At 39.4% G+C, this 19,922-nt stretch overlaps 1 long non-coding RNA gene across 1 annotated transcript; it reads left to right on the forward strand.

Annotated features, from left to right (window-relative positions):
• Positions 1-13,425: 13,425 nt before the first annotated feature.
• Positions 13,426-16,475, forward strand: LOC118802252. The gene is made up of 2 exons (XR_005006639.1): positions 13,426-14,387; positions 14,464-16,475. It is a non-coding gene; the product is annotated as an uncharacterized LOC118802252 (long non-coding RNA).
• Positions 16,476-19,922: the final 3,447 nt, after the last annotated feature.

The raw sequence follows: 19,922 nt of genomic DNA on the forward strand, positions 1-19,922 counted from the left end.
GAAAAACTTCCTCTTTAAGTGTTAATTATGAATAATAAGATCAGATTTTAATATTAGAAAGTGATGTGGAAAAGTGTAAATATGTAAATATCTGTAAAAATACAGAGAACCTCAAACAGATTATTATACGATTAATTTCAGAGAATTAAAATAGTTTATATTTATCCATATCTTTAATTTAGATTTGTGTATATGAGAGAGAAATATAAGGAACAGAGAATATTATTATTAATAATAATAATAATAATAATAATAACTAATATATATACTAATATATACTAATAATAACATCATTAACTCAGTGCTCTTTAAAGGTCCAGCACATCTTCATATTTCTGATTCAGTCCAACTTTTACTGAGAAAAAGATTCTTTGACTCTTAAAGTCTCACTTACAAAAAATAGTTTCTTTAAAAACAATGAGTGTTTAGATTGTTTAGATTAATTTAAGATTAATCTAAATAACGTAATTCTTAAGATGATTTAGATTAAATAAAGGAATGCAACACAGAAATGTTAGAATTTTCTGAAACACATTGAATGAAAGAATAATTGTGAATTAATTCAAAATCCAGTTAATATTTTTATTTTGTAATTTAATTTAATAATTTAAAATAATTAAAATTGATTTAATTATTATTTAATTAATTTGCATATAATTTTATGTCACTGCAAATCAGCGAATAAGGCCTGTAGCTGCTTCATTCTAGTGGATCTTTCCCTTTTTTTTAAAGCAGAGATATCAATGATTTGTTCTGATCCCCATGAAAAGATCTGTTTCCTGTTGCAGAGACAAAAGAGTTTTGTATCAAAGGCCCCACCGACTCCCATAAAGCTAGATATAGATCAGGAGGAATACCGTCTAACCCTGGGGTCTTCCCCCTGTTTGTGAAACTCTTCTGGAGCTGTGGCTGCTCCATGACACCTCACAACAACAACTCAACATATGTTCAAAAAACATTTCCTAGAAGTATCAAAATTGAAGGCCAAATGCTGATGTAGGATCCTAAAGCTGGTGGTTAAGCATTTATTGCCCCTTCCATTTAGAAAAGAAGCCAAGACTTCTGAGGGCTGAAGATCACGGTCAGACAATATTGGTGTTCAGCCTTGTCCCTACACACAGAGATTTCTCTGGATTCTCTGGATCTTTCACTGATATTGGGTACAGTAGATGATGAAATTCCAAAGTTCTTTGCTATTTTACTGTGAGAAACATTAGTTTTGCATTTTTTTCACTATTTGCCTGAACAGTCTTTCACAGAGTGCTGAAACCCTCCTCATCTTTACTTCTGAAAGACTCAGCCTCTCTGAGTTTCCCCTTTTTACCAGTCATGTTACTGACCTGTTGCTAATTAACCTAATTAGTGGTGAGATGACAACAGCTGATATGTTGTCTTTGTCTTATTTTCAGTTAAATACAGGGTTTAATTGATTTGTCCATCACTGCATTGTTTGTTTGTGCTCCTCCTCACAATCTAGACTGTGTTCTAACTGACAGCTTTACTGTGGTCTGTATCATCTCATCCATGAGCACCTATTACTGAGCAACGTGTTCCAGAGAAACACACAGCTCACTCCCACCTGTCTGTTGTGCAGGTTTTTTTCTTTTGCTTCTCGTTCTTTTCCATCCCCTGATCCTGTGCTGCACTGGCTTCACCCGAAGGTTTGGTTTTGCTCCATGGCTGCTAAAGGGCTGTGAAAAGGTACTTGCCCCTTCCTGATTGTCACTATTCTTATGTATTTGTATGTAATATTAGACAAAGAGAACCTTTTGAAACAGAAAAAAAAAAGATTTTAACAAATGATTTCATTTATTTTAGAACCAAAGTCACACTCTACTGTGCAGGGCTGCTTTAACTGAGACAGACTGGCAGCTTTTCAAGCATGAACCACCTGTTTGAGGCCCTGACACAGCATCTCTGCTGGGCTCAAGTTAGAGTTTTGACCAGGCCACTCCAAAACCTTTATGTCCTTTCAGCTTCAGCTCATGGACAGATGAGCTGATACTCTCTAAGAATTCTCTGATACAGAACAGAACTTCTTCATGTCTTCTTGTTTATTTAGTTATTTACTTGTGCTGTAAATGTGAGATGAATGGTGGTTTTTGCTTAGCTGGGGTTTCTGCCTTGCTGCTCTTCCATGAATGTCACTCATACCCACCCTCCTTCTTCCAGCAGAGTCATGAACACTGACCTTGACTGTAGCAGAGAACCTGCAGTTCCTTGGATGTTCTCTGGAACCTTTGGTGACTTCCTGGATGATCTGCCCTTGGAGAAATCCTGGCAGGCTGACCACTCATAATAAGATTTATAGCTTGAGAGTGCCACACCTTTCAAAACAGCTCCATGCTTTGCCGAAGCTCCAGACTTCATAGTAATGTGAGAACAGTGACTTTGATACAGGCTTTGATTCAGTGTGAGAATCAGCGGGTTTTGAAAAAGTAAAGAAAGCTTTGACGCCTCAAAGTTTATATATTACATCTTACCACAAAGCACAGCTTCAAAAGAAATGTTTTTATTTTTTGAAACTGTTTTAATATAAACAAATAAGAAACCACAATCAAACAGCACCCCTCAAAAAACTACAGTATTACATACAGTACAATATTACATTTAAACAAAATGAATAAATAAGGTTTTAACAGAACACGTGGTACAGTAGTAGTGCATTATGGGAAGCTGTAAACGGTACATATACAGCTGTGGACGGAGCTCCGCTCATTTGCGTTGGACGGTCAGTAGGTAAGACCTGCGCTGCTGCTCTCTGTAACTCACTCACCTCCACTTGAAGTCTGTCGGGTTCTCTGAACAACATCAGTGCAGAACCGAGCTGTGATTTTCAGCAGAACAGTCAGGATGGTTCTCTGAGAGTTCTGCTTCTCAGCTCAGTGAAGGAGAGAGAGAGAGAGAGAGAGGGAGGGAGGGAGGGAGAGAGAGGGAGGGAGGGAGAGAGAGGGAGAGAGAGGGAGGGAGGGAGAGGGAGAGGGAGAGGGAGGGAGGGAGGGAGAGGGAGAGGGAGGGAGGGAGAGGGAGAGGGAGAGGGAGGGAGAGTCGTCTGTGGGAAAGAATTCATCACTAAACTAAACTCAGCCGCGCAGATTAAAGCCTTAGAGATCACCTGGAGTTTTTTACCCTGAATTTCCCGCGAAAACGGTTCACTCTTCTTACGAGGCTTGAGTTCAAATCCTTTTTGAATTGTCCGTTCCACCTTAAATGGTCAGCAGTCACAGCTTCGCGCCTCAGGCTTCTCAGTTAAATGTTCAGCTCCACCTTCAGTGATGCAGCAGTTAAACTGTGTCTCCTCAAACGGGCCCGAGGCGGCGGACTGTACCAGCTGCCCCGTTTAAGGTGGAGGGAATCTGGAGTAAGAAGTCCAGATTCAGCTCGGCGCTTGTTTTTTTTCTTCTGGTCATTTTGGCGCGGTTTGCGACGCTGAAGCGGAACGCGGGAAAATCAGGGTGACTGCGCGCGCTTTAAGGCCTTAATCTGTGCGCGCGTGGTTATTTAACCCCCGCAGCCTGAGATAAGCCTCCGTTTGTAGAAGCGCTGAGGAAGAGCGGAGAACTAAAGAGACTCGACGGTAGTTTAACTCCGTCTCTCCTTCGCTGAGCTAATGGGTGGAACGTCTTACAGGAAGTGAACATCTGTATTCCCGCCAAAACGCTTTACTCTTCGCACGAGGCTGAAGTTTCATTCCTGTTTGTTTTCTGTTCCACCTTAAATGATCAGCACCCACCAGAGCAGCTCTAAAGAACCCACCCAGAAATGACCCCACAGTTCTGTATCTGTGTTATGTGAGTAAATACATGTTTACTGTTCTGCACTATTAAGTTCATTTACTGTAAAATAATCACATCCATTTACACAGTATAACGATATTTTAGATGTGTTGATTTAACACAGCTTGTAGGAGTGTAACTGTTATTAAGACTTACTTTTGGACATGTACTTTTTTTTTTTTTTTTTTTACAAATTTGACCTGATTGTATCAAACTTGCCTTAAATCAAAATTACTCAGATTACTGATTTTCTACAGGCTTAATGTTTGACAATAGTGATTCTGCTTATTGTACTTATTTTTGCATTTTGGTCATTTTAATAGGCAAATGAATCTTTAAAACTCACTGATAGTTCTCATAAAGTTGACCCAGCATAGACAAACATGGATTAAAAATCCTTTACATATTAAAGTGTGTTTTTTGAAATTGATTTTGTTAAAACTTTGAAAAATTATTTTATTGTTTTCCAAAAATTAATATAATTTTAGCAAATTAAAGCTCTGAACTTTTTTATTAATATTAAACTTGAAATGCACAGACATTGCAGTATACCACAAAACAAATAGATTAAATAGATTTATATTTATATGATCAATTTGAAGTCAATAAATCTATTGATCTCGTTGGTCATTTCTCTCAAACCCAGATTAACACACAACGCATGTTTTCTTTACACACTGCTGAGCTTATTTATGTGTTTTCATGGTAAATAACTGTTATAAGCAGATAAAGATCTTAGAGTTTACAAGGCTGTTTTTGTAAAAAGTGTTTTATTGTATAATAATTAAATATTCTTATTAATCTAAGAAAAATTCACTGTTTGCCGTCATTTGGGTGAAGTGTTTAGTTCTGAAATGTAACAGCAGGAAAAACGTTCTATAGTTTTGTACATTACTACTGATTTCATACTGATGTAAACAGTAAAACTATGGCTTTTTCCAGTGAACTGTTGACTAGGAAGAGGGCTGTTTTTAAACAGAGCATCACCTGAAATCTGTGTGTGAAGCGATCACTGTTCACTCAAAGACATTTCTAATCTACTGCTGTACCGTCTAAATTTAACCCTAACCCAACCCAAGTGATGGCAAAGTGATCCACAGAACATCACCAAACCTCAGGGTTTTTAAACCCCTTTTGAAAATGTTGTTTTCTGTAAACCAAGATGAAGTGTTTTAACACAACACCTGATGTAATGTAATCTGTCTACAGAACTTGCTAATATAGTAAAGATACCATTTACGTACTTTTTAATTAATTTGTGTCTTAAATGTGCATCTTGGAGAGGCTTCAGAAGATCTTCAGCAAATTGGAGTGGGGAGAGATTTGTGTTTTCAGGATCATTCTGTCTTGACTTTTCTACCCCAAAGTGTCGTATATGGCAGGTAATGATTGTGTTTAGGATCATTCAGAGTGTCACTTTTTCACACTCAGCTGTGTACTGTGAGCGCTGCTGATGTTTGTGTATTGTGAAATGCTCTCATGTTTGGTTGAATTTCTACACTTAAGTTGCAGTGACTGTATTTGAAATGATTAGTTTTCTCTTGTATATAATCTATATTATCTGTATTATTTGTTACAGTACTTATGGAGGTTTGTTGTGTTCATGCAGCAGGCACTGGACATAACTGTGAGGTGATCAGTTCTCCCACTATGCTCTGTCTTTGGATGGTTTATTTGAATTTGCTCTTTGCAAATCACTTTACAGAAGTGACATTTCATGGTTGCACTTAATGCCTTTAGCTGCACATCATTTCAACAATGATGAACTACTACAGAAAGTGTGTGTGCTTGTGTCAACAGACTGGAATTTGTTTTAATGCTGGCACAGTAAGCTCTGAATTTACTTTGGTTTAGATTTCTTAGTCACAAGGCTGTCTTACTGAACCTAGTGTTCAAGACTAAATACTAGATTCAAATGGTGTTTCAGGTCAGCCTCAGGTGTGAATTATGAAGACTGGGCTAGCAGTCACAATGCTGATGAATTGAGGAGGAAATCACAGTTTAACAGGTGTGAATATGGAGGCTTGGTGGACAAAGCAAGCTTTTTTATTCATCAACACACAGATGGGATCCACCAACCTTGCCTAAGTATTATTTATTATGCATTATTTAGTTCTAATCTTCTAATAACTGCATGTTTGCACTTCCAACACATCAAAGAGATCTAGAGTACGATAACGTTGTTACCTGGTACACAATACCTGGAATCTTCTCTCTCCCCTAAGCTTGTCACAGTTGCAAATTAGGGTGGCAGGTGGGCTCTGGAACTGCCAATTAATAGTTTTCTTCATATTGGGCAGGATAAGATCTCCATGTGTTTTATGTGGATATCAGTCTGGGAAAGTCTTCAGTAAGGAGCTCTAACTCGATATCTACAGTTTCTTCAGCCTCTGACATTTCTTTTTTATTTACCTCATGTACTTGCTTTTTCTCTGTCCACCTTGGACCCAGTGCCATAGGTTGAGGATTCACCTCTGTGGTTCTGCAAGTGGAAGAAATCCAGAGAAGTGGTGACCTGTAGCAAAACGCTGTTGAACACCGTTATTGACCAACACTGGGTTTGATTTGCTAAACTTTGTGTGCAAATGAGCAGATGATAGTATGAAAATATCTGACATGAAATAATTGCTATTTTTTTAGTGGGTGTGTATGAATTTCCTCAAATGTTGTTGAATCCAATTTTAAACACTCACTGTTGTTCATCTTGAGTTTGGTTAAATGGTTTGCATTTTTTTTTCTTTTTGTTTTTTTTTGTTATAGTTTAAAAATCAGTCTTTTTTATTTCTCATTAATTTCTCATTAATCTCTTTTCTGTCTTTGTGTTTTGAATCTGCCATGTGAAGTGACGTCAGAGGAACTTCAACAAGACGGAGTTGGATACCTGAGTGGGGAAAGCTGTGTGTTTCCAGGATCATTCAGTCTTTTACCTTCTCAGCAGTAAACTGTCCATATGTGGGGTTTTCTCGTTGGCAGTGGTGGACGAAGTACACAAATCGTGTACTTGAGTTAAAGTAGAGAAGTTAAAATATTACTCCAGTAAAAGTAGAAGTCCTCCCTTTAGACCTCCACTTGAGTAAAAGTACAGAAGTATTTGTCTTCAAATGTACTTAAGTATTGAAAGTAAAAGTACTAAAAGATTAATTATGACTGTAATGTCTTATTATAATTTTTATAACAACTCTTGCTTCACTAACTAATTTTAGGTGAAAATACTCCAGTGTCACTCTCGGTAAACCAATCTTTTAATAGAATGTCATTAATTAGGCTGACGCTGATGTCTATTAAATTGATCATAAGCACAAAACACTGAAGGCAAACAATTTTCATTAGGAAGAACTGAGTGACTCTGAAATAACTTTTTGCGAACAAGCAAAGTTTCAGTTTAAGATTTATCAGTTACAAGTTTAAGTTTAATAAAAACTTGCTTTAAACTCAGGTTCACCAATGAGTTTTCCTTTACTATATTGTATCTGTAGGTATCTGTTCATAAACATAAACTAGCAAAAACAAATTTACTATAAAATGAAATAGTGTTTGTATAAATTCAGAAAAAAGGTCAGTCACAACTGCATATGTGTACATATTTCTATATTGTGATCTATTTACACAAAGTTAGGTTAGTTCCATCATTTATGTTGAACAGACACTCCCAAAATTTTGCACTGCTGCACTGACATTGAACCGTGTGCTGGCACTGAGTCAGTATGTCCAACAGGTCAAAACAAGCTCAAAACAAAGTGTGCGCTGTGCCCTGATTGGTGTTCTTGCTTCACACTTCTTTCGTTTTCATGTTACGTTTTTAGACAAAGACAAAAGGAACGATAGATTTCTCACAATGTAGTGGAGTAAAAAGTGAGATATTTGACTTTGAAATGTAGCAGAGTGAAAGTAAAAAGGCACCCAAAATGGAAATACTTCAGTAAAGTACAGATACATGAATAAACTACTTGAGTACAGTAAAGAATTACATTTACTTAGTTACTGTCCACCACTGGTCATCGGTGTGGTACTGGCTGCATTGTGTATTGGAGTGATCAGTGGTTGGCGCTCTCCTGTGTCCACAGTTTCAGATGTCGTTGTAGGTTAGTCTAAGGTGTGAATTGTAGACTGAGCTGGCAGTCACGATGCTGATAAACTGAGGATGGATCCGCCATGGACGTGAATATCTGTGGTGGCTGTACCAATCTTTTCCACTCATCATGAACACAGAGACGGGACCAATTAAACTTGGCTAAGTATCATTTATTATTCTTTGTGTAGTTCTTTTCTTCTAATTACTGCAGTTTTGCACTTCCAAACTTGTTTTTCAATATTATTTTCATATCCCACAGATGTAGAGTACCACATCATCGTTGCAGGAAGGGTAATACCCGTGATCTTATCTATCCTCTACGGTTGTCAAAGTCACAGACCAAGGTGGCCGGTGGGTTCTGGAATTGCCCATCTGCAGTCCAGAAGGCAGACTTGATCTCAGTATTAGCATCCTTCCATCTGCTGCACTTACTGCCTTTGATAAAGACACTGCTGTGATCCCTTCACTGACTTCCTGTAACAGCCTGTGTCATATTTAAAACTCTGATGGTTGCCTGCAAAGCCTAAAATGGATCAGCCCCACTTTACCTCATAGCAGTCAAAACTTGATCCGTACCTCGAGCCCTTCGAGATACAAGTACAGCTCAGCTTGACCCGCCATCCTGAATGTTGTATGGAAGACATTTAACATTTTGCATGTCTGTGTTTCTGTGTGAGTGTTTTGTTTTCAGGTGCAGGCGCTGTCGTCTGTAACCAGAGCCCCTAAATGTTGACCAGTGGGAGCGCTGAGGTCGAACATCACATCCACTCATCACCACAATGGAAGTCTATATCCTCCTTATTTTGTCTTTTTAGGTTTTAAATATTACAAAACCCCAGATTTTATTAAACCATGCTAGGAATATTTTTCCTCCCTTTCTTTGTCTTTTCCACTGTTTTCTGTGCAGGGATCCGGTGAAGCGTCCTTCCTGGATTCAGGATTTCAGACAGCAGAAGGACCTGGACTTCACGAAGACACCATTCCTCCTGGATTACGAGACTGCAGAGGGACCAGAACTTCACAAGACACCTGCACCTTCTGCGTTCAGCAGCCTACGTCGACCACCGCCAGGATTTGAATCGGCTACAGGATTCGTTAGACTGTGTTTTGTACATCCTTTAGATTTAATTATTAGATTCATGTTTTCATATTTCTTACTTCTTAACATTTTTGCATGTCTGTGTGTTTCTGTGTGAGTGTTTTGTTTTCAGGTGCAGGCGCTGTCGTCTGTAACCAGAGCCCCTAAATGTTGACCAGTGGGAGCGCTGAGGTCGAACATCACATCCACTCATCACCACAATGGAAGTCTATATCCTCCTTATTTTGTCTTTTTAGGTTTTAAATATTACAAACCCCCAGATTTTATTAAACCATGCTAGGAATATTTTTATTTCTCCCTTTCTTTGTCTTTTCCACTGTTTTCTGTGCAGGGATCCGGTGAAGCGTCCTTCCTGGATTCAGGATTTCAGACAGCAGAAGGACCTGGACTTCACGAAGACACCATTCCTCCTGGATTACAGACTGCAGAGGGACCAGAACTTCACGAAGACACCTGCACCTTCTGCGTTCAGCAGCCTACGTCGACCACCGCCAGGATTTGAATCGGCTACAGGATTCGTTAGACTGTGTTTTGTACATCCTTTAGATTTAATTATTAGATTCATGTTTTCATATTTCTTACTTCTTAACATTTTTGCATGTCTGTGTGTTTCTGTGCCACTTCCACTGGCTGTCCGAACAGCAGACTCCCTTGCTGTCTTCAACATAAAGCGAAGGCCCAATTCTTTCAAGAATCACTTAAGCGAACACTAATTCAAGATTCTTATTGAAATACTTTGTTTTGCATTTATGCCATGGTTAATTTTGTATTTTTCTTTGCAGGTACTGGCACTTGCTTTCATTTTTGGCAGTGTCTGAGCTCAAGGGTAGTTTTGGAGCATGTCAGCCTGGCATAGTTTTCCCTCAGGATGGGATCATGTGTTTTATGTGGACATGAGTCCGGGTAAGTCTTTCTTCAGTAAGGAGCACTACCTCAATATCCACACAGTTTCTTCAGCCTCTGCCATGTTTTTATTTACCTCATTTTGTTGCTTTTTCTCTGTCCACCTTGCTGGGTTCACCGTGGACCCAGTGCCATAGGTTGAGGACTTTGGTCTGCCACTTGGAAGAAATCCAGAAAAGTGGTGACCTGTAGCAAAACGCTGTTGAACACCGTTATTGACCAATACTGGGTTTGATTTCGCTAAACTTTGTGTGCAAATGAGCAGATGTTAGTATGATAATATTTGACACGATATTATTGCTATTATTTTCTGGGTGTGTATGAATTTCCTCAAATGTTGTTGTTGAATCCAATTTTAAGCATGCTTTAATTCATGTGGAATTATTCTGAGCTAGGTTCCTCCTGGCCTGTACTTGCTGACATCTGTGCCTGGCTGGACTGACCAGAGGATGACGTGCAAGTCAGAGTTCAGAGAAGAAGTGTTGAGGATCTCTACACCAAGGACACAGAGGACAGCGAGGCCATCTCTGTTGTTCATCTTCAGTTTGGTTAAACGGTTTGCAATTTTTTTCGTTTCGTATTTTTTGTTACAGTTTAAAAATCAATGTGATGATGGTTCGTCGAACCTCGTGAGGAGACACGAAGTCACCGGGTAGGTTGTGACTGAATGGTAAGTGGAATGCAGTTGTAAGCTAAAGATTGGACGACTGGTTCCTTTCAAACGGAGAATCATTTATTTACAATGTGAAGACATACAAAAGAAAAACTATGCAAACCCAAAATAAACGATAGTTAAAATGTTGACCCGACTCATTGGCAGTACAGGTAAGTATAATTAGCCCTAGGCCGCAAGGCCATAGAACTACACTTTTAGCTTGGCTCTACTTCCTCCCCCACAGCTTCCTCTCAATCTGAGGTGAGTATCCTCGAGCTAGCCTCCCTTTGCTAAACCTCTCCCATACGTTTTATGGGCTTAGCCCCACCCCTGCATCTCCCATACCTTTTATGGGCTTAGGTAAGGTAATGAGTCCAGGTAAGTCTTTCTTCAGTAAGGAGCACTACCTCGGTATCCACCCAGTTTATTCAGCTTCTGCCATTTTTTGTTTACCTCATTTTCTTGCTTTTCCTCTGTCTACCTTGCTGGGTTCACCTTTTTCACTTTGAAATGTTTTATACTTAAGGGTGCGGTTGGTTAGTGAAGTGCAGGTTCTGGTGTATGTGAATCCAGGATTCTGCTTGATGTCAGTTGATTCTTCCTATTGTTTTGTATCGGGGAGAAGCATTTGAAAATGTATAATGATGCACTGCCATTAGTGTTGTATGCTGAAGTATAGCATTTTGTCACAACATTGTGGTACGTAGCATGTTAGGAAATTGTTTCTACAAATTTGTCCAACCCACTTTTTCCACAGGCTAACCTGAAAATTTATTCCTGCCTATGCCACTGGTATGTGTGGGGTTAATCACTGATGTATTCTCTACACTGTATTTGAGTGATCAGTGATTTACGTTCTCCAGTCTGTGTGTGAGGAGAGAGCAAACGTGTTCTCTACCCTAAACTGGTGGGACACCAAATGGCAACATGTCCTTTACACAAAGCTCTGTTGTTGGGAGGTCAAACTGTGCAAGCAGTTTTCTAAACTGTGTATTGGTATTGAAACTGCAGTGCGTTCTCTACACTAAACTGTTGTTGGGAGGTTGAAAAGTGAAGGGTGTTCTCTAAACAAATCTGTGTGTGTGTATTGAGACTGTATAAACCATTCACTAACTTGCATATGGGTATTCGAAATGTGATGCATTCTCTACCCAAAACTGTTGTTGAAAGTCAAAATGTGCAAGCTCTTCTCTGTGTATGCATATTTAAACTGGAATGCATTGTCTACATTAAATTGTTGGGAGATCAAAAAGTAAAAGGTGTTCTCTAAACTAAACTGTGTGGGTATTCAAACGGTGATACCTTTTTCTACCCTAAACTGTTGTTGGTACATCAAATTGTGTTTGGGTATTTAAACTGCAATGCATTGTCTACACTAAAATGTTGGGTGGTCAAAAAGTAATAGGTGTTCTCTAAACTAAACTCTGTATAGGTATTCAGGCTGTACAAACCATTTTCTAAACCAAACTGGGTATTCAAACTACAATGTGTTCTTTAGAGTAAACTGTTGTTGGAAGGTCAAACTGTGCAGGGCATTCTCTGAACTAAACTGTCCATGTGTATTCAGACTGCGTGAGCCGCTCTCTAAACTAAACTTTGCACGCTTGTTCAAACTGCGATGCTTTCTCTACCCTAAGGTGTTGTTGGGAGTTCAAAATGTGCAAGGCCTTCTCTAAACTGTGTATGGATATTTAAACTACAATGTGTGGTCTACATTAAATTGTTGGGAGATCAAAAAGTAAAACGTGGTCTCTAAACCAAACTCCATATGGGTATTCAAACTACATTGTGTTCTCTCCACTAAACTGTTGTTGGGAGGTCAAACTGTGCAAGGCCTTCTCTAAACTGTCTGTGTATTCAGACTGTGCAAGCCACTCTCTAACTAAACTTTGTATGGTTCTTCAAACTGCAATGCTTTCTCTACACTAAACTGTTGGGAGGTCTAACTGTATAAGGCATTCTCTAAACCGTTTATAGGTACGTATTTAGACTGCAATGTATTCTCTACCCTAAAGTGTGAGGGGGTCAAACTGTGAAAGGTGTTCTCGAAACTAAACTGTGTATGGATATTCAAACTGCAATGTGTTCTCTACTCTCAGCTGTTGTTGGGAGGTCAAACTATGAAACGTGTGCTCTACGCTATTGGTGGGAGCTCAAACTACAATGTGTTCTCTACACTAAACAGTATGAACATTCATGGTGCACAATGCGTTATGTTGCTAAACGGTGTTTGGCAGTCAATCTGTGTATTGTGTTCTTTGCATTGAACTGAAGACAGATCAAAGTGTGCAATGTGTTCTCTACACTAAATCGTTGCGAGGTCAAACTTCAAGGTCCTTTCTAAATTAAACTGTATGGACGTTCAAACTGCAATACATTATGTATACTAAACTACATTTAGTATCACTCAGGGTGCTACTTTATTTGCACTCATCTGTGGACTGTTACTGGTACTTGATTATGTATTGAGATGCTTAAATGTGGGATTTTTTTTATTTCAGTTGCACTCTTTTCTGTTGATTCATTCTCTCTTGCATATTAGCTCTATCTGAGGTTTTCTTTGTTACTGCACTTACGGCGGTATGCTGTTCACCCAGCAGGCAGCGGCCCATAAATGTCTGTTTTCTCACTGTGCTGTGTCTTTGGAGGTATTCTTTTTAAACTGCTTTATTGAAGTGACATTTCATGGTTCTACCTGTTATCTGTACATCCAGACAGAGCAGGCTGAATGACCTCTTAGAGCACGCCAGTGAGGCAAAGTTTTCCTCTGTTTGTCTAAGATAGGATCTCTGTGTTTAGTGTAGACATTAGTCCAGGTGAGTTTTTTTCATTAAGAAGCACCACCTTGATATCCTCAGTTTCAGCCTATGCCAATTGTTTGCCTAATTTTCTTGATTTCAGTTTTTGTGGGGCATTATTGTTTTTTCAAAATGTGAGTTAGACAAATTTACTTTCATGGCCAGATGACATTTTACAAAGGCTGGTCATTCTTTGAGCAACCACTGCGATCCATCCTATGCTGTTCTTATTAGATGTAGGTGCTGAGCCACTGCAAGGTTTGGCTTGAGCAAACCAATCTCATAGCTGCATCAAAGAGGAGACAGCTATGAGACAAAACAGACCATCTGTGTGAGCTATTAGGACTCACCACTTACTTCATCCTCTGACTAAGTGAAGGCTCCATCCCCTCAACCTACTCTCTCACCTTGTTTGATTGACAAATGAATACTTAGCTCACATTCTAACAAAGGAATCATTCCTTCCTCTCCACCTGGTCCTTCAGCTGCGGGTTCTTCCTCATGGCTGTCTCAAACCTGAGCCAATCACAAAGGTTGAAAAACAAATCAGCGTGTGCTCATGATCTTGCCCAAATCTGCCTGACCTGTGAGGAACATGGGTGGATGACCACATTCCTGGAAATTGAGATGTCTCCCATGTGGTCATTCACCCTATTTCTTTTTTTTAATTCATTAGGGGAGCAATGTAGAAAACTGCAGGAATATTTCCAGATGGAGTGGACGAAGAGTCTGGGGTAAAATGGACCTCCCGCCCAATATGAACATCTGTGGTTTATTATGTGAGTTTTCCATACCACATTAGCTTTGAAACTTGTTTCTTCTTGCAGTCCTCACTATGAAAGGGACTTTATATTATTTAAGGTTCTTGTATATTTCCAGACATCAACCCCCAGAAGAAGTGCAAGGTCCAAAGATCCATATGCCACTCGGAGGCACTGTTAGAACAATTTTACATCCCCTTAAACACTGTCTCAGAGGCAGCTTCTGTGAGAAACTCGGAGGGCTGCATTTGGATTCTCAGTGTCCCCAGCCATCGCAGGAGCTCCCGTGTACCCCAGTTGATCAGCATCCCTCCCTGATGATGGTAAGTAGGTTCCTTTCACTTTTCATTAAAAACATTACATGGCCCTTGTGTTAATGTTTCTTTATCTCTGTGACAGGAAGAAAACACTACCAATAGCGAATGAATGAATGACTGTGCCCAGGTGAATGTGGATTTGGCATATCTCCTGAAATCGCAAGACTGAGCTCTGCATGTACCACATTACATCAGATCGACAAACAAGCGTCTTGCCGGTTCTTAGCACAAGAGTCTTTGAGACGAAGAAATTCAGGACATGGGCGAAGACACTGATATTCCAAAAAGCCGTACATTTTGAATATTTGAAAAGTCTTTTGACTGTGAATAAGTTTGTTTTGATGTAAAACGATTTTCTGATTGCTGTATTTTGACATTTAAGATCAGTTCATGTTACATTTTCATGCTTAAATTTACAGTAAAAAAACTAGTTAAATGTAAAAAGTTTTTACAAATTGTTGTATTTGATCATATCTGTAATGGACAGTTTTAAAATTAAGGGTTAGTTCATTTTTCATTTCAATATTTGAACAGAAAAGTTTCCAAAAATGTTGTTTATTACTTTTAAGTGTTCAATTAGTACTTGTGATATTAAGGTCTTCTGATTTGTTGTTAATATATACACTGATCAGGCATAACATTATGACCATCTCCTTGTTTCTACACTCATTGTCCATTTTATCATCTGCACTTACTATATAGGTGCACTTTGTAGTTCTACAATTACAGACTGTAGTCCATCTGTTTCTCTGCATACTTTGTCAGCCCCCTTTTACCCTGTTCTTCAGTGGTCACGCTGCCCACAGGACGCTGTTGGCTGGATATTTTTGGTTGATAGACTATTCTCAGTCCAGCAGTGACATTGAGGTGTTTGAAAACTCCAGCAGCACTGCTGTGTCTGATCCACTCAGACCAGCGCAACACACACTAACACCACCACCATATCAGTGTTACTGCGGTGCTGAGAATGATCCACCACCCAAATAATACCTGCTCTGTGAGGGTCCATGGGGGTCCTGACCACTGAAGAACAGGGTAAAAGGGGGCTAACAAAGTATGCAGAGAAACAGATGGACTACAGTCTGTAATTGTAGAACTACAAAGTGCACCTATATAGTAAGTGGAGCTGATAAAATGGACAATGAGCATAGAAACAAGGGGGTGGTCATAATGTTATGCCTGATTGGTGTATTTTCAGTTTTTAATTGTCTATAATTATTTTACTTTTCATTTTAAAGTATTTAACTCTAACACAGTGAAATTAGGAAACAAAAGTTCAACTTGTTAAATGTTTGTTTTTAATAAATGTTTTGTTCTGAGGTTATGGTTTTGTCATTCTCTGTAATTGGGAGGGGCACTAATGGTAAAGTCTGAGCACTTACATTGCATTACATTGTAACACATCCCTCATGACACTGATAAAAAGTCTACATGCATTTCAGCATTTGCAACAAATAGTTAGGGTCTGAGTTACTGGCACTAATGTATGAAAGCCAGGAACCCTTCCTGTTGAGAGGACGTATGGACATGGGACCTGGACGGATGTGCTTGGCTTGGGACCCTGTAAGTGATTATGGTGTTTTGCCCTAATTTTCCCTAGGCTTAGGAGCCAGTAGTACCAAGAAATCTTAGTAGTACCAAAGTGGCTCTGTTCCATTTAATGAAAGGACTAGGTGGGTGGGAACACTAAACCCTCATATGGCACATACGGGGCCCCATGCTGGAAGCCCACACTAAGCCCTCATATCAGGGCTTATGTTAGGCTGCTGACATAGGGGCCCACATGTGCCCCTGTTTCATGACTGACTGGGGCTCCACAACAGGTAGCCCATGGTGGGCCACATTTATACATCACATTTTAAGCCCATTGCTGGGATGGCTCGCCAACATTGAGGCCCACATGTGCCCACTATTTTACGTTATATGTGGGCGACCCACACTTAGTGCCTTTTGGGGCTGGGTGGGTTTGGCCACAGTTGGGCCATTAACAATCTGTCAATATATGTAAACATTACCTCAACATTATGATATTTTGGAATATACAGTATGTTTTAATATTTTGCTCAGACATAAACATGACTGATAAATTTTGTAGACAGCATCTAAATCACCAACCAAAAAAATGTATGTACATGCAAACTGTTATCAGGATCCGAAGCTTGAAGCGTCCACAGATACGGCTCACCAAGATTTCATTTGCATGTGAGGTACACAGCTCCAAGCTGTCAAATGTCCAGAAACTTCCAACCAAACACACACTTACAAACACTTAGGAGGACAGGGTCTGTTAATATAAAATATAATCAACAAAAATATTAATGTAAAATCTTAAATTAATGCAAAAAGTGTAAAAACAAATTAATGATTATAACATTATGTCAAAATTTTTTATGGTGCCACATCAATGTCAAAACTAGGGGGCGCAAAAACACAGGATGAAAAATATAAACTTGCAAGTTTTAACAATTCGCGTGTGTAAATATCCCTCCTGTGAGCGTAAATGTGAAACTCGTGAGCACAGAAAGAAGTCCTGCGTGTGTATTTATCATCATTTCGCGCTCAAACTGCCTTTTTTTCATTCTTGAATGTTTTTTTCCTTCTCGATTCGATAGTTGTCCTCACGCGCCATGTGAATTACCTTCGACTGCTTTCTGTGCTCGAGTGAAATTTTTGTGCTCGAGTATTGGATTGGGGTGGTTTTGACAGTTTGGGGGCGGGCATGGGGGGGGTGGTTTTGACAGTTTGGGGGCGGGCATGGGGGGGTGGTTTTGACAGTTTGGGGGCGGGCTCATGGCCGTTTCTGTCAGCGAATGCTATTGGCTGATAGCTCCTGGTGTTGTGGCTGACCGCACAGTACGAAAAGCCCTTCTCCAGAAGACAAACATGGCGGACGAAGACGAGCGTCGGCAGGTGAGTAAGGTTAAAAGCAAACTCTGGTTTATCTAAATTATAAGAATAATGTAATAGTCAAGCTTAACATGGTTAAGTTTTTAGTATCATGGTGGTAGTGCTTATCCATTTAGTTTAAACTTAATCTGTACGAAGTGTAATGTTAATTTAGCTAATAGCTCCCGTTAAGTGGAATTAGCAACGAAATATCGGCAACTTACATGATGTAAAAGGCCTTTTTTGTCTGAAATAAGAAATGAACGTGACATCGACAATAAAATTTCATATCTTTAGTCTCTTGTTATTGGCTTCAGTGTATAGTTCAGGGGTGTCCAGTCTTGTCCACAAAGGGCTGGTGTGGGTGCAGGTTTTCGTTTCACTCAAGCAGAGCACACCTGACTCCACTCTTTTAATCAGTCAGCCTCAGTCTTCAGACAACTTAGCATGTGTGCTCCTGCTTTGTTGCAACGAAAACCTGCAGCCACCGGCGCTTTGCGGATAAGATTGGACACCCCTGGTATAGTTGATTTGTCTCCTAAAGTATCAAGCTACACTACAGCCGTTTGGCTTGAGCCAGCTAGCCAGGGGTAGTAGCTGGCTAAGTTAACTGTAACATCAGTTAACAGTGGCCAGGACAGGTCAGAGATAAAACAAACAGTATTTTGATATGTGATGATGTGTCTGAATGTCTGGTGTCTGAGCTTTTGATAGGTGTCAACTATACTAACGATAAAGCCACATTTTCCATTAACTGACAGTGGTCTTGACAGTGGTCTTTGAACTATATATATATATATATATATATATATATATATATATATATATATATATATATGGTATTTTAACTTTATGGACATTGTTTTAACTGCCAATTTATTAATTGGCAATTATATTAAAATGTAAGCAATAACTTCATTTGCTTGGGTTAAAACACATTAAACTGGTAAGCATTGCTAAGCAACCCCAGCTTCATGTGTCCTCAACAGAAGACCACTGTCCACACTGTTCCTTCCAAAACTGAAGAAAGACCTTAAGAGTTTTGTGGAAGGTTGGAATAATCATCCAATCCAGACTGAAATAGACACATCTGGGTGGACGGTGTGTGGTCAGTAAAGGACTCATTATGAAATGAAGCTTCTCTTGTTAAATATCTATTCAGAAAGCTAACTTAGTCAGGAGAGGTCTGAGGCAGCGCGGCAGGTTAGTTAGAAAACAGAGAACATCTCCTGAAATGATCAGTTTTACTCACAAATACTCGCACAAATCTTCACCCTTTTCGACGTTGTTCCTGTTTTTGTGTGTTTTTACCCTCCAAATTCCTCTAAAATCTCTTCAGTTATGTAAGTAATGATTTCCATGTTGGAGAAATGGTTCTAAAAGAGTCAGTGAGTCAGTGTTAGCTTTAGCTCGTAGCTGCTTAACTGTACATGTAAACTGATTTACCAAGTGACGTCACTGTGATTAAAGCCCTGTTCGGTCTGGATTAGTTTAATCTGGAGTGGAGCTGTAATCTGAGTGATTATCAGTGAGATCTGTGATTTTAATCCAGTACAAATCTGTATTTTTACACGTCTGCTAAGTAAAAATTCCAGAGTGAATTACTTTCTATAATTCACCAAACCTGGAGCTCCTTCAGTCACAGTAGTCCTGTTCAAATCCACCTAATGATACTGTATTAACAAATCCTAGTGATAAACAAAAGCAAAAAAAACATCATTTCCAGGTTTTTTGCCAACCTGGAAATGATGTTAACTGCTAAAATGGAGCTCTGAACACAGTTCTATTATCATCAAGTTCAAAACAGCAAAAAAATTCTGGTAATGGGTGAATTAGAAGGAGAATGAAATGAAATATCTGAAAGTACCAGTACAGTTTCTGTCCCGTTGGATGTTTGTTAAGTTAAATGAGTTCACTTTACTAGTCTAATGCTATTCTATCTGGTATTACCTGGGAGTTACTGTTGTTTGTCCTTTGGATCTGTTTAACTCTAATCTTAATGCTGAAGTCAACGTCTGGGCTGGTACACACACACACACACACACACATCATCTAAACCGCTCACCCTACTGGGTCGCGGTGGGGTGCTGGAGCCTATCCCAGCTCTGGGCTGGTACATTTTTATCTAAATTCTGGGGAAAAGAAATTTGAGAAAATTGGATGATAAGTTAATTATTAGATTCATGTTTTCATATTTCTTACTTCCTAACATTTTTGCATGTCTGTGTGTTTCTGTGTGAGTGTTTTGTTTTCAGGTGCAGGCACTGTCGTCTGTAACCAGAGCCCCTAAATGTTGACCAGTGGGAGCGCTGAGGTGGAGCATCACATCCACTCATCACCACAATGGAAGTCTATATCCTCCTTATTTTGTCTTTTTAGGTTTTAAATATTACAAACCCCCAGATTTTATTAAACCATGCTCGGAATATTATTTATTTCCTCCCTTTCTTTGTCTTTTCCACTGTTTTCTGTGCAGGAATCCGGTGAAGCGTCCTTCCTGGATTCAGGATTTCAGACAGCAGAAGGACCTGGACTTCACGAAGACACCATTCCTCCTGGATTACAGACTGCAGAGGGACCAGAACTTCACAGACACCTGCACCTTCTGCGTTCAGCAGCCTACTTCGACCACCGCCAGGATTTGAATCGGCTGCA

The sequence above is a fragment of the Colossoma macropomum genome, unplaced genomic scaffold (genome assembly GCF_904425465.1).
Source record: "Colossoma macropomum unplaced genomic scaffold, Colossoma_macropomum, whole genome shotgun sequence".
Classification (NCBI taxonomy): domain Eukaryota; kingdom Metazoa; phylum Chordata; class Actinopteri; order Characiformes; family Serrasalmidae; genus Colossoma; species Colossoma macropomum.